Below are 15,034 nucleotides of genomic sequence, written 5' to 3' on the forward strand. Positions count from 1 at the left end.
AATAAATTTTGGCAGGTTTTGAGCCCTCAAAAGGTCAAAAAACACTCAAAAAATGACCTCACTGCCCTTATTTTGACACACAGGAAGCAGTCTTGGGAGATTGGACATTTGGAGGGGGAAATGGACACCAAATCCAGAAATTCCACTTGGTTTGGAAAGTAGACAGTTAGGGATTTCCAATGAGCTATCTTGGGCTTAATTTGGACTTCGGAAAGTTCCTCAAAATCAGCTCCAAAGTGGCGCGATGCATAAAGAATTTGGGCACGGCGCATAGAAAAATTTGGCCTCATTTTCACTCTTCAGCTCAGAAATTCGCCCAGTTTTGACTAGTTTTACTTTTTGATGTTACTCTTGATCTTCCATGATGTAATTTGATGACCATGATGTAATATTAGCACATTTTTACTTGTTCTAGAGGATTCATTCACTAAAAAGTGAAAATTAAATGAATGAATCAGTTTCCTAGCACATAGAGGCAAGTTGTTTGATTGCCTAGATTTCGGCTCCTTGTTTAGAATTGGTTGAAAAAGTTCCTAGAATGATGAGCTAGACCCCTAGAGGCAAGGGAATGAGTTAAGCTTGTCTATATCATGTAATCTCTTAGTCATTTTCAGGGTTGGACACTTGGGATTACTTGGCACTTCATTGTACATTTCATTTCTGCAATTTTGGCAAAGGAAAGACCAGGGTTTCGCAGCACTTGTTGGGATCCTTGTGGCTTTGTGTTTTGATGGTGTGTTTCTTCATTTAATTTTAAGTTCATTGATTTTTTATGTATGCCATTTCCATTCTCTTTGCTTCTGAATTAAACAAGTTAAGTGACAAAGGTAGAATCCATGCGTTTGTTGTGCTTTGCCTGTAGTTTTGTTTAATTCTCATTGTTTTCTTCAGTTTGAGGAGGATTCTTAATACCCTCACACCCTCTTAAGCTCCTCAGTGATCTTTTACATCCATTCATTTAATCTAAAGAATCAAAGCTACTTCCTACCTCACCCCAACCGGAACTCTGCAAAAATTTGGCCTCATCCCCAGACCCAAATTTTCCTTTCCCTTTTTCCAACAAAAACCCCCAAAAACTCAAATCAAAACTTTGCACTTCACACCTAGCCTAATATTAGTTGTTAAATTAGTCATCTCAAGCCCCATATAATTACCTTTTACTAAGATTGACCTGGAGAGAGCCCTCTCCTGTCCTTGTAGGGCTAGCTACGCGGCTGAGCATGGTTTGACGTGGACCTAGAATCTTACCTTTTCAGCCTGAGGTAAATCTAGGCTCTAACATAGTGGCGACCATACTGGGGAGGAAAATGGTTTGCTTATTGATGTCATTTGTTTTATAAGCTATAGACAGAGCCTGAAGTTATGTCAGGTAACCTTCGAAACTCTTTTTCTTTGCATTAGCGGAAGTAGATAAACGCTACTTCAGTCAATCTCCGATCTAGCTTGTAATCGTGACACTTGACTTGCAAATCACCCCAGTACATCTGAGAATTCTAAGCTTTTGGATGGTAAGTTTAGAATTTGATAGGCTGAACAAGTTGTTTATGTCCCTTTGATTTCTTGAAATAATAACACACTGGATTCCAAAAGACATACCAGAGCAAATACGGATCCTGATCCTCCTCCTGTCTACGAAAATCCCAATCTTATTCCAAGAATCATCCGCCAAGGAAACTCTATCATTCCTGTGTTCAAAGTTCAATTGTGTCATGTTGATTTTGAGTATCTTGAGGATCAAGAATTTGATGAGCAGTTTGAGTTGTCTTTGTTTGAAACCAAATCTGAAAGTGTTGTCTCTCCCACTGTCTTAAATCCTGAGTTTGTTCGAAATCTTGAAACTGAAAGGGCCAATAAATCCATTAATGATTATATCTTAAATCGGCTCCAGACTTCAATTGTGGCTTCTAATATCTCTGATTTTTTAGAGACTACTTCTGCAACCCTTGGGTCATCCGCAATTGCATCTAGTTCAAGAATTCCCACCGAACCTCCTTTCATTCCTACCCTTCCCCCGCAGCCTACTATTTCTGATCAAAAATCTGCAGTCATATTGCCTCCATCTACTCCTTCTACTCCTAAAATAACAAAGATTGTTTCACCTCCGCATACTCCTCCTCATACACCTCACACATCAGCTGCACCCACTCCCCCAACATCACCAAGACCGATTGAAAATCCACCAAGAGCAATGGCTGCTCGTTTTGCACCTCTTGTGCTGCCTCATGTTTTGGATGACATGCCCGCAGATTATCAGAGAAAAATTCCTTTGTTTGATGGCACTCCTCATGGTATCACAGCTCAGCAACATGTGGACAGAATGACGGATTTCTTCGATCTCCATGAGATTGATGCAGAAAACATGACCATGAGATTATTCGTGCAAACCTTCGACAGTGAGGTAAGAAAATGGTTCAGAGCTTTGGCAGCTAGAAGTGTTCCAACATTAGAAGAGCTCCAAAGACAGTTCTTGGATCGCTGGGAAGTAAAGAAAGATCCTCTTCAAATCACTTCTGAATATACCAAGATCAAGTGGAATGTTGGTGAGTCCATGCAAGACTACTGTATTAGATTCAATGCGGTTTATAATGCAATTCCTAATGATTTAAGGCCATCTAAAAAGTCAGCTTTGCTTAAGTTACTAGATGGTTTTGATCCAGACATGGCTTATCAATTAAGAGAGAGAGATCCAGCTACCTTAGAAGAAATGTAGAAAATTTCCATTAGTGTTGAGGCAAATTTGAATGACAAGAGAGCTAGATTAAAAGCCGAGAAGAAAGTCTCAAGAAGGGAAGAAGCTTATACCTCAGACCAAGTACTCCGCAAAGTAGAAAAGATGATTGAAAGGTTAACACTTGATAAGCCTGAACCGCAGATTTGGAATCCCAATTTTCGTGGCCAGCAGCAGCCACAATTCAGGATCAAACAGCGTGAGCAGCGAGCACAAGAACCGACATCACAACAGCAGCAAGTAAAGACACCTCTTCAGTAGAATTTTGTTGGTCCCGAATCTGATGATGAAGACAATGTAGTAGGAGAAGAAAATCACTTCTTTACTCCTGATGATATGCCCACCTTTATCACTGAAGATGATGAGTATGCAGAAAATTCAACTGTATAGAAGGATGTAGATTTTATCTTAGCGAATGACACAACTCTTGAAAAAGAGTTGGATGAGTATTAGAGAGGTTATATGCATGCTTTGTCCACCCAGAAATGTCAGTATTCACTTAGAAATAGAAATGTCCCCATCAATCCAATCCAGAAGAGAAAGGAAGTTCCAGCATCTAAGAATGAGCCACCTGTTGTACCAAATAAAGGAAAAGAAATTTCTGATCCTACTCCTAGAAAGTCTCCACTAGCAAATGAAAGAGGAAATCAGCCCATTGTATCAAAGCATAAAGCTGAAAGAAAAGATGTTCCAGCCAAAGAGGTAGAAAAGACTTCTGCTTTTAGTTTTTAAAATGAAATTTCTAAATTGAAGGTATCCATTCCCTTGACTGAATTAATGAGGAACAACAGTTATAGAGGTGAAGTCTCTAAAATTTTGAATTTTGACCCAATGTCTGATATGGTGAGTGTGGAAGATGATCAACCTAAACTGATTTTTGGACCAGCATTAAATGGTGAGTCTCCAGACAGTGATTTGCCACCTTTTTATATCAATCTAAGATTGGATGAGTTTGTGTTTCATAATGCCATGTTTGATTTCGGCGCTTCCCATAATCTTATGCCGAAGGCTATCATGGAGAAGTTGGATTTGGACGTCACTAGGAAATACCATGATCTTTATTCATTTGATTCTAGCAGGGTGAGATGTATTGGGCTCATTAAAGACTTGGCTGTAAGTTTGGATCAGATTCCAACGAAGAATGTTTTGATGGATGTTGTTGTGGCAGACATTCCTCCCCAATTTGGTATGCTTCTTTCCAGGTCCTGGGGAGCAAAATTGAAAGGGACACTACAACTAGATTTTTCCTATGCAACGATTCTTGTGTTTGGCCAAATGAGAAAACTGTATCGGGAACAAAAAATGAAATACATGATTACAAGCAAGGAGAAACCAATTAATCATTCGATTAATTATGTACATACAGATTTAGAGTCTTTTGTTTTGTATTCAAATAGTTTCAATGATATTGATAGTCAGTTAGTTGTAGCAAATGATATTTCAGAAATAGCAGTGAATTTCAGAGAAGTTTTGAAGAAAGAAGGACAAGAGCAGGAAAATACCATTCAGCAATCAGATAAAGATAATGGACAGCAAGCAGAAAAGACACAACAAACAGAGTTTCAACACTTGGAAGAAGAGGAAGATGGTCTGTGGACCATGGATTTCGATGGAGCAGTGGGAAATGATGGTGCTGGAATTGGTATTTGGGTACGCATTCCTTTGTCTGCTCCGAACAAAGTGCCTAGTAATGTGCAGGTATGTTCTTACAAGCTAGCTTTTGATTGTTCAAACAATGAGGTTGAGTACGAAGCTTTGATTTCTGGCCTGAAAATTCTAAGAAAGCTGAATGCTAAGAGGATTGCTGTATATGGCAACTCCGAATTGGTGATTAAGCAAGTCAAAGGCAAATATCAAGCAAAGCATCCTCAGATGCGGGCATACCGGAATGCTGTTCTAGACATCTTGAAGTTGTTTTCTGATTATACCCTGACGTGTGTGCCTCGTATTCAAAATAGCATTGCAGATGCACTTGCTAAGGCAACGAGTAATTTGAAGATTCCTATGAACTCAAGTAATAAATTTGAAATCCATGTGAAACATCGTCTGACTGTCTCGGAAAATCAGAGATATTGGCAATCTTTCCAAGATGACGAGGAGATTAATGATTTTCTGCAAAACAAAGGTAAGTTTAAAGATACCTCAATTGATGTAGAACATGATGATGGTAAAGATGATGTGCAGATCAATCAAATGGAAGTGTTGCAGCTCAAGGATAATATTATTCCTAAAGGTTTGATACCTTTAGAGGAACTCTTTGATCATGATGACATAGCCCACAAACCAACATTGCAGCCAACAGAGAAGGGAGTCGAAGAAGTGAATATTGGAACAGCTAAAAATCCAAAGATGGTAAAGCTGTCCAAAGCATTGCCACAAAAGGTAAAGGCTAAATATATCAGTTTGTTGTCATCCTTTGCTGATGTGTTTGCTTGGGACTATTCTGACTTGAAGACATATGATACCAATATAATTCAGTACACTATTCCTATTAAGCCTAATCAGAGACCTTTTAGACAGAAGTTGAGAAGGCTAAATCCAAAACTACTGCCATCAATTGAGAAGAAGGTAAACAGGTTGTACAAATCAGGAATCACCGTTCCCATCAGATTTTTTGATTGGATCTCTAATTTGGTGCCCGTACGAAAGAAGACAAGTGTGATTCGTTTGTGCATTGATTTTAGGAATCTCAATAAAGTTTCATTGAAGGACAATTATCCGTTGCCAAAAATGGATCACATACTTCAGAGAGTAGTTGGAGCATCTTGTATGTCACTACTCAATGGTTATTCGGGATATAACCAAATTTTGGTCCATGAAGATGACCGAGACAAAACAGCGTTCACCACTCCATGGGGGACTTTTCATTATGCTAAAATGCCTTTTGGTTTGAAAAACGCAAGTGCCACATTTCAGCGGGCAATGGATATGGCTTTCGCAAATGAGAAGGATGTCTTTTTGGTTGTGTACCTTGATGATTTGACGGTGTTTTCCAATTCAGATGAAGAACACATGTATCATTTGAAAATTGTCTTTCAAAAGTGCAGAAAATATGGTGTGTCGTTGAATCCGAAGAAGAGCTTGTTTGCCATGGATGAGGGCAAACTACTTGGACACATTATCTCAAAAGATGGCATTCGTACTAATGCAGCATGTGTAGAGGCGATTCAACAAATTGAACTTCCCCGGAACAAGAAGGAGATTCAATCTTTTAATGGTAAGATGAATTTTTTATGCCGCTTTGTGCCTAATCTTGCTGAACACCTAAGAGAGATTACAAACATGCTTAAGAAGGACAGCCAAGTGAAGTGGACAGAAGAGGCTGTAAAATCTTTCAATTTAGTAAAATTGGCTCTTTCTTTAGCTCTGGTTCTAATCAGCCCGGATTACACTTAGGATTTTATACTGTTTTCATTTGCTTCGGAGCATACTATGGCAGCTGTATTAATGCAGAAAAAAGATGAGCACGAAAGACCAATTGCTTTTTTTAGCTGAACTATAAGAGATGCAGCCTTGAAGTAAAACATCATTGAAAATAAAGCCCTTGCACTTGTAAAAGCATTGAAAGATTTTTGGGTATATATTCTGCATTCTCATATTTTGGCTTATGTTCCTAATGCTGTTGTCAAAGATATTTTGGTACAAACATATCTGGAAGGAAGACAAGGCAAGTGGATTGCAGCTTTGCTGGAGTATGACGTGGAGATAAAGCCCACGAAGCTTGTTAAAGGACAGGGATTGGAAAAGTTAATGGCTGAATCAAATTTGCACGTCTTAGACATAAATCTGATTGCTGCTATGTCTGATGAAAATGAGGAAGGTTCATCACTTCAGGTATCTGAAATGTTTGTTCTTTCTCCGTGGTATTTAGATATCATATATGTGCTTCAGAATTTGTCACCACCACCCGGCATGGCTAGAAACAAAGCTAGAACTCTCAAGTTAAAGGCTGCTAAGTTTTGTGTTTTGAATTCTACACTTTATTGGAAAGATCCCGGTGGTGTTTTGTTGAATTGTTTGGTGGAAGAAGAAGTGAAGCAGGTCATGGAGGATTTCCATAAAGGAGATTGTGGCAGTCACCTTTTTTGGAAAAAAACGGCAAATAAAATTTTGAGAGCGAGATACTATTGGCCGAATTTTTTTGCTGATGTATATAAGGTTGTCAAGAGCTATCATAAATGTCAGATTTTTGAAGGAAGGCAGAAATTACAGCCTTTGCCACTTAAGCCCATTGAGGTGAGTGCCCCTTTTCAACAGTGGGGGTTGGAATTCATTGGTGAAATTCATCTTGCTTCTTCAGGTCAGCATAGATGGATCCTTACGGTGAAAGATTATTTCACGAAATGGATCGAAGCAATTCCCACTAGACAAGCTACAAATGCGGTAATAATTTCATTCCTTGATAATAATATTTTGTCTCGTTTTGGTTGCCCGAATAAGTTAATCACTGATAATGCAGCAGCTTTCAAATCAAAAAAGATGGTTGAGTTTTCTCATAAGTATCACATCATATTGGGACACTCAACTGCTTATCATCCACAAGGCAATGGATTGGCGGAGTCTTCTAACAAATCTCTGGTCGATATCATTAAAAAGTTGTTGGAAATAAATAAGAAGAGTTGGCATAAGAAGTTGGTCCATGCACTTTGGGCAGATCGAGTGAGTCAGAAAAAATCCATTGGTATGTCCCCCTTTGAGCTAGTTTATGGAGTTGATACAGTGTTTCCTACCTCTCTCGCAGCTCCGGTAGTCAAACTTCTTCAAGAGGCTGGTAGTGAAGACGATCCTATGCAGAGAAGACTAAATCAAATGATCCATTTACAGCAGATGAGAGAAGAAGTTTTTCAAGCAACGTTCAAGTTGCAGGAGAGAATTAAGAAAATTTATGACAGAAAAGCAAAGGCAGACAAATTTCAGTTGGATGACATGGTGCTGAAGTGGGATGCAAGGAATGAGGAAAAGGGTAAGCACGATAAGTTTGAAAATCTCTGGAAAGGTCCCTTTAAGATTGCAGCATATTGGGGTCAGAATGCCTTTCTTCTGAAGGAGATGAATGGGGAAGATTGTCCAGGAGGGCCGGTCAATGGTCAGCTGCTCAAGCGGTATCATTTCTGAGTTGTTTCTATTGTTTACATTGTCACTGTAAATACCATTTTATTTCAGTTTCATTGCAAGTGTGTGCTGTGATATTTTCTTCAGTTTGGGGCCCGAACTAAAGGCTATAATTCTGAAGAAATATTTCAGTTTTGGGTTCAGTTTGTTGAGTCAGTGTTTTAGTCATTTTGGTTTCATAATTGAGTCGGTTTGAGTCAAGTTTCAGTCAATAAATAGGTCAATAGTCTTGTGCTAATTTGTCAAAATAATGGACTCCATAGCCCAATGGATGAAGGCACTGTCTATCTTTCCCAGAGATCTGTAGTTCTTGGCACCTCCAAGGAGCTACCATCCCCATTGGAGCCAATGTTAGAGTCAGTCTGTTCAGCCCTCTGTCAGAGATCAAAACCTCTTTTGTTGCATTTCATTTTTAGGTGTCTCATTCAGCTCGATCATCTGCATTCCATTAGGAGCATCGATCTTCTGATGGAAGGGCCTTGTCACTCATTCCCCTCATGTTATCTACCTACTGGCTCATCATTTAAAAAACATATACAGTCTTTTTATCTTGAAAACTGCATAAGTTGTCTTTAGGGTTTCATGGTCACTTAGGTCTAGGGTTGTATTAGGGTTTTGTCAAAAAATGTGTCAGAGTGTTCAAAAATTGCCAGCAGGCCATGAGGATGTTTCAACATCAATAAATTTCATCAACAAGTGTTCGAAAATGTGTTTTTCCTCAAAACTCTGTTTTGAGGAAAAAACAGAGTATTCAGCTTTTATTGTACTAAAATCATGTAAATTTTGTTTTCTTCATTGCAAATTTCTTCATCTGCACCCTGGTTTCTTTCCTTATCCTAAAAAGCTCCGACACCTACAAAATCAAGCAATGCTCAGGTTATTAAGTTCATCAAAAAGTCCAAAAGCAATAAAAAGTCTAGAAACAGAGGTTGAGATAAAAGCTATTTGCAAAACTTTAGGAAAGTGGGTTTTGGCAAAATGAATTTGAAAAGCTCATGTATAAAACATGTCTCCAAGTGTTGAAGGCTCATTTTCATTCCAAAAGCAAAGAAGAGGAAATTCAAATCAGTTTTTGTGAACAAGTAAGGATATTGGGCAAAAAATCGCTACACATTGGAAGCGCAACGCACTGAGCTGGAGGCACAGCGCACTATGCATGAATACACAGTGTTATTTTACACAGGTGCGGCGCATTGGGTAGGCACGACGCATTGGGCGTGTTGCGCGGCGCACACAGCTAAATACCGAAACTGCTAACAATTGCTCCAAATTGCCAATAACAAGCACAGATTTTCCAGGTAGAGTCTTCATCTTTGTGTTTCATCCAAGTTTGTGCTAGGGTATGGTGGTTGATGGATGGTAGTGGTTAAAAAAAAAACATCAAACCCTACCTTTTAAAATACCTCAAGGAAACTGGCTGATAGAGTTTCAAAACACTATCTTGTCACCAAGTTCCTTCCCTCATCTCATTTGTCATTTGATTTCATCATTCCCTAAGTTCCCCTATCCCCCTAAGTTCATTAAGTCCCCTACCCTAAATCCCCTTTCCCAAATTTCCTAATCTAAAATCCCCAAACCCTAAACCTATACAAAAACTCTTAACCCTATACCAAATTCCCATAACATCCAATACTTCCCTAACTAAGTCTACCCAACATTCCCAAATTTCCCACTAGTTTTCCCCTCCCTTTGCAGTCCTTGTTTCACTGTTTTCCCCTTGGTGCCAGAGCTCAAGTACATCACCAAAAGGCAGTCCAACACAGTTTCATACATCAGAAGGCATTTCTCCAAGGTAATTTGTATACCAGTAGTTATGTCATCCGGTCATTCATCTGATTATGAAGTGGAGACCCAAAGTGACTCACCCATGGAGGAACATGCACCCCGGAGGCCTCATAGAGGTGGCAGACATATCAAAGAAGAACCAACCACCCTTACTGAATTATAGGCCTGCCCTCTTGCCATCTCTTGTTTCCAGCGTCAGTCATGTTATGAATTTTGTGAGAAGGTTGCTAGTATTCAGTTTCATCATGAGTTGGCCCGCTTGTTTGTACTGCATTTACATGGTGATCAAGCCACTCTTGCTGGTGTTGCTTTCATATTAACACCAGAAACCATTTCATTGGCAACCAGCATACCAAACATTAGAGAACCATGGAATAAGAGACAGAAGATTGACCGGCAACACTATGAACCATACATCAAACCTGGTTTTCTGAGGCAGTTTAAAAGAGTGTTTCATTTTCGGTTTCTCAAGGATGAGTACGCTCCTTTAATGAAACTCATCATGAAATATTTCACTTGTGAGGGCTCGTTTTCCCGCTTGTATGCTTATCACATCAGGCTGCTGATGCATTTCACTCAGGTATGGATGATGAACATTCCTTATTTCATATGCCGAAACATAGAAAGGATGACCACCCTTTTGCAGCAGAAGACCCCTCAACAGCAATTTAACAGTCTTTATCATTTTGCTCTCATCAAGATTGTGGTTGTTCATGAGCTTGGATTACAGGGCATCACTTGGGATGACTTCATCTCACGTGAGTTTTTCAGAGCTTCACAAGGACCATCAGAGGTTAAGCGTGAGACAAGTGGACCTTCTCATCAGTATGAGGGCCATGAGACTGCTAGTGTGCCAGTATTCATCACATATCAGAGGGGCACTAGACATTTGTTTGCAGCAGCGAAGCGAGTGTTATCTCCACCTGGGCTGGAAGGGGCCTCACTTCCTCCATCAGCACAGCAGGTTCAGGACTGAGGCCAGAGGCCTCTACAGGAGGAAGGACCATCAGGTGAGCGAGAGACTGATTTCATCCTCATTGAGGGTGATGATACTGACATGGGCTCACAAAGTGCAAATCTTAGAGAGATCATTCAGGTGCAGCAGGCAGACATTGATGCCTTGTCAACTCACTTAGATAGAGCCCAGTGGAATATACAATATTTGGAGTGGAGGAATAAGTAGCTTGAAGATCAGCAGGTGATTATGGAATTACAAAACATCAGGGAGAATCGTCAAGCTGCCCAAAGGAGGAGGATTGAATTCACTTCATTGGAGCAAGAGATTAATGATGATCGGGAGTCTTGTCTCGAGAGAGTTAACATCCACTTAGAGAGACTACTGGACAAGTCCGATAGGGTCAAAGCATTGCTGAGACACATGGCTTTCCACTACATGGCGCGGAACAAGGTTTGCGAGGCACAAATAAGAAATTTAAAGGCAAAACTAAGGAAGGCATCAAAAAGGCAAAAGAGGAAAAAAGAGCATGATCGACTCCAGATATTGGCCGAGGCATCCTTGGCCCATCATAGCTCTTGATGAAGAAGGTCTAGCCCAAATTTCAAGAAATTTGGAGCAATTTTTGCATTTTGAAAATTTTTTGCACTAAAAAACAGGGTTTTCCTCCCTATGCGTCTTGCCATGTGGCGCTCGCTTTCGCTAGAGGGCTCCAAATCCAAAAAACTTTGCATTTCTAGATTTTTCATGATAAATTATGCTTTCCTACCTATGGCCAAGAAATTTGGGCAGGTTTTGAGCCCTCAAAAGGTCAAAAAACACTCAAAAAATGACCTCACTACCCCTATTTTGACACACAGGAAGTAGTCTTGGAATATTGGACATTTGGAGGGGAAAATTGACACCAAATCCAGAAATTCCACTTGGTTTGAAAAGTATACAGGCAAGGCTTTCCAACGAGCTATCTTGAGATCAATTTGGACTTCAGGAAGTGCCTCAAAATCAGCTCCAAAGTGGCACGACACATAGAGAATTTGGGCGTGGCGCATAGAGAAATTTGGCCTTATTTTCACTCTTCAGATAAAAAATTCACCCAGTTTTGACTAGTTTTACTTTTTGATGTTACTCTTGATCTTCCATTATGTAATTTGATTACCATGATGTAATATTGGCACATTTTTACTTGTTCTAGAGGATTCATTCACTAAAAAGTGAAAATTAAATGAATGAATCAGTTTCCTAGCATATAGAGGCAAGTTGTTTGATTGCCTAGATTTCAGTTCCTTGTTTAGAATTGGTTGAAAAAGCTCCTAGAATGATGAGCTCGACCCCTAGAGGCAAGGGAATGAGTTAATCTTGTCTATATCATGTAATCTCTCAGACATTTTCAAGGTTGGACACTTGGGATTGCTTGGCACTTCATTGTACATTTCATTTCTGCAATTTTGGCAAAGGAAAGACCAAGGTTTTGCAGTACTTGTTGGGATCCTTGTGGCTCTGTGTTTTGATGGTGTGTTTCTTCATGTAATTGTAAGTTCATTGATGTTTTATTTATGCCATTTCACTTCTCTTTGCTTCTGAATTATACAAGTTAAGTGACAAATGTAGAATCCATGAGTTTGTTGTGCTCTGCCTGTAGTTTTGTTTAATTCTCAATGTTTTCTTCAGTTTGAAGAGGATTCTTGATACCCTCATGCCCTCTTCAGCTCCTCAGTAGTCTTTTCCATCCATTCATTTAATCTAAAGCATCAAAGCTACTGCCTACCTCACCCCAATCGGAACTCTGCAAAAATTTGGCCTCATCCGCGGACCCAAATTTGCCTTTCTCTTTTTCCAACAAAAACCCCCAAAAATTCAAATCAAAACTTTGCACTTCATACCTAGCCTAAGATTAGTTCTTAAATTAGTCATCTCAAGCCCCATCTGATTATCTTTTGCTGAGATTGACCTGGAGAGAGCCCTCTCGTGTCCTCGTAGGGCTAGCTACGAGGCTAAGCGTGGTTTGATGTGGACCTGGAATCTTACCTTTTCAGCCTGAGGTAAATCTAGGTTCTAACACATCAGGCCCTCTCAGCCTTACACACTATAGAACTAACTTTCTCCAACCAAGTGCAACAAATTTCACTCTCACAAAAGGTAACAGAAGCTAATATTGATGGTTTAAAGAAAGGCGTGGAAGCTAAAATGAATGGGGTGGAAGCTAATATGAATGGTGTGCAAGTTAAGATGGATGGCGTGGAAGATAAGATGGATGGCATGGAAGCTAAGATGAATGGCATGGATGTAAGATGGATGGTATAGAAGAAAAAATCAAAGGCAACATGGAAGATTTGAAGATATTTGACTAAGTTGCTACAAGAAATGCTTACTAATGGTGAAAGAGTAGTAAAGGAAACTCATGATGAGAACAAAAGAAATGTTAATCATGATTTCATAGACTATAACATTGGATTGAAGACCCACAATGTTCTAAAGATCGATATGAGGAAGTTTAATGGCAAGGATCCCGCAACATGGATACTACAGATGGAGCAATTTTTCGATCTCCATAATGTGAAAAACGCACAAAAGGTACGCATTGCAACTTTATATTTTGAACCAAATTAGTTTGTATGGTATCAATGGATTTTCTCTCACAAACAAATTGTCACGTGGGAAATTTTTATGGAAGAAATGATAGCACATTATGAGGATACAAAAAGCAACACTTTTTTTAGCCAATTAATAAACCTCAAACAAAAGGGTTCAATGATGGAGCACATTCAGGACTTCCAAAAATTGAATATAAGGGTAAAATATATTCCAAAGGAGCATAGGATTGATGTGTTCATAGGGACTTTAAAGGATAACATCCAACATGAGGTTCACCTTTGGGAACCTGACTCATTGGAGAAGGAATTCAGGTTGGAAAGAAAAATGGAAAGAACAATTATGGCAACAAGGAAGCCTACCACTCATAACTATGAGGATGGAAGTGTTGCTTCCCCTAGACTTCCACAACCTACAAGGTTGACACCCCAAGAATTGGAAGAAAAAAGAGCAAAAGGGCTTTGTTACAGTTTTGATAGAAAATACACTAAAGGCCATAAGTGTGCTAAGAAGAAATTATTTTACATAGATTGTGAAGAGGATGAAGAAAAGGAACAAGAAATGTCAAAAGAAGAGGATAAACACCATGAACAAACCCAATAGAAATAAGAAATGAATCCGACCATATCTTGTAATGCATTGGTAGGAATTACCACTCCTCAAACAATCAAGATAGAAGGAGATATCAAGAAGAAAAAGGTAATAGTGTTGATTGATTCGGGCAGTACCCATAATTTTATTCATTGTAAGATAGCCAAGGAATTGAATTTCTTCCTATATCCAGCACCAAGGCGTCAAGTGATGGTTGCAAGTGGAGGAACCATAAATTTCTCTGAAAAGTGCCATAATATCAAGCTATCAATGGGAGAATATGTATTGAATATCCCAATGCTTTCCATTCTAATGGGTGGTGCTGATGTTGTACTAGGAGTCCAATGGCTACAATCCTTGGGTACAATAGCTTTAATTTTAAAGAAATTTTCATGAAATTTTCTTTGGAAGGAAAGGAAGTTGAATTAAGAGGTATCGCGGGGAAACCAAGAAAGATAATCAGCTCTAATGGAATGACAAAGCTTCTAAAGAAAGAACAATGAGGTGTAATTGCACAATTATGTTCACTAGAGGTTCCTGCATCGAAATCATCTATTTCTCCAGATCTCCAAAAAGTCTTGGACAATCATTCCAAGGTATTTGAGACTCCCAAAGGTCTCCCACCTATTTTTCATCATGATCATTCTATTCATTTGGTTCTAGGAAGTGTTCCTCCAAACATCAAGCCTTACAAATATCCTTATGCCCAAAAGAGTGAAATTGAACGTATGGTTGCAGAAATGCTACAGGCTGGTATAATTCAACCTAGTCAAAGTTCTTTCTCTGCTCCAGTAGTTTTGGTGCACAAGAAGGATGGATCATGGTGCATCTGTCCGGATTATAGGGAGATCAACAAGCTCACTATTAAAGATAAATTTTGTTACAGGGAAAAGTGTCTATATAGAACTGCTCTATCCCACTAAGGTGTGACAGCTGCCTTAGAAACAAATAGAGAAAAGCTACTTTTGTTTTTCCTTTATGAATTATAGATAGAGAGGAATAGAAACACCAACCTCTATCTTGCGCTAATCCTTCAAGTCAATTCCTCTCTTCTTTGATAGTCCTCAGCTACCTGCTCCCTTGCACGCCCAGCTTCACAAAGTACCTGTAAGATCACAGAAGCATAGCACTATACAAAGACATGGATCTATATTCATAAACAATCTAGGATCAGATGTAAATTGACCATACAAATGTAACAAGCATCAATGATAAAAAAGCATGGAGGAAAACTCAAATAGCTTTTATTGATAAACAAGAAAAGATCCAGGAGG

The sequence above is a fragment of the Pinus tabuliformis genome, chromosome 4_1 (assembly GCF_031772625.1).
Source record: "Pinus tabuliformis cultivar Carrire ecotype Pingquan chromosome 4_1, CPIR1, whole genome shotgun sequence".
In the NCBI taxonomy this organism is placed as follows: domain Eukaryota; kingdom Viridiplantae; phylum Streptophyta; class Pinopsida; order Pinales; family Pinaceae; genus Pinus; species Pinus tabuliformis.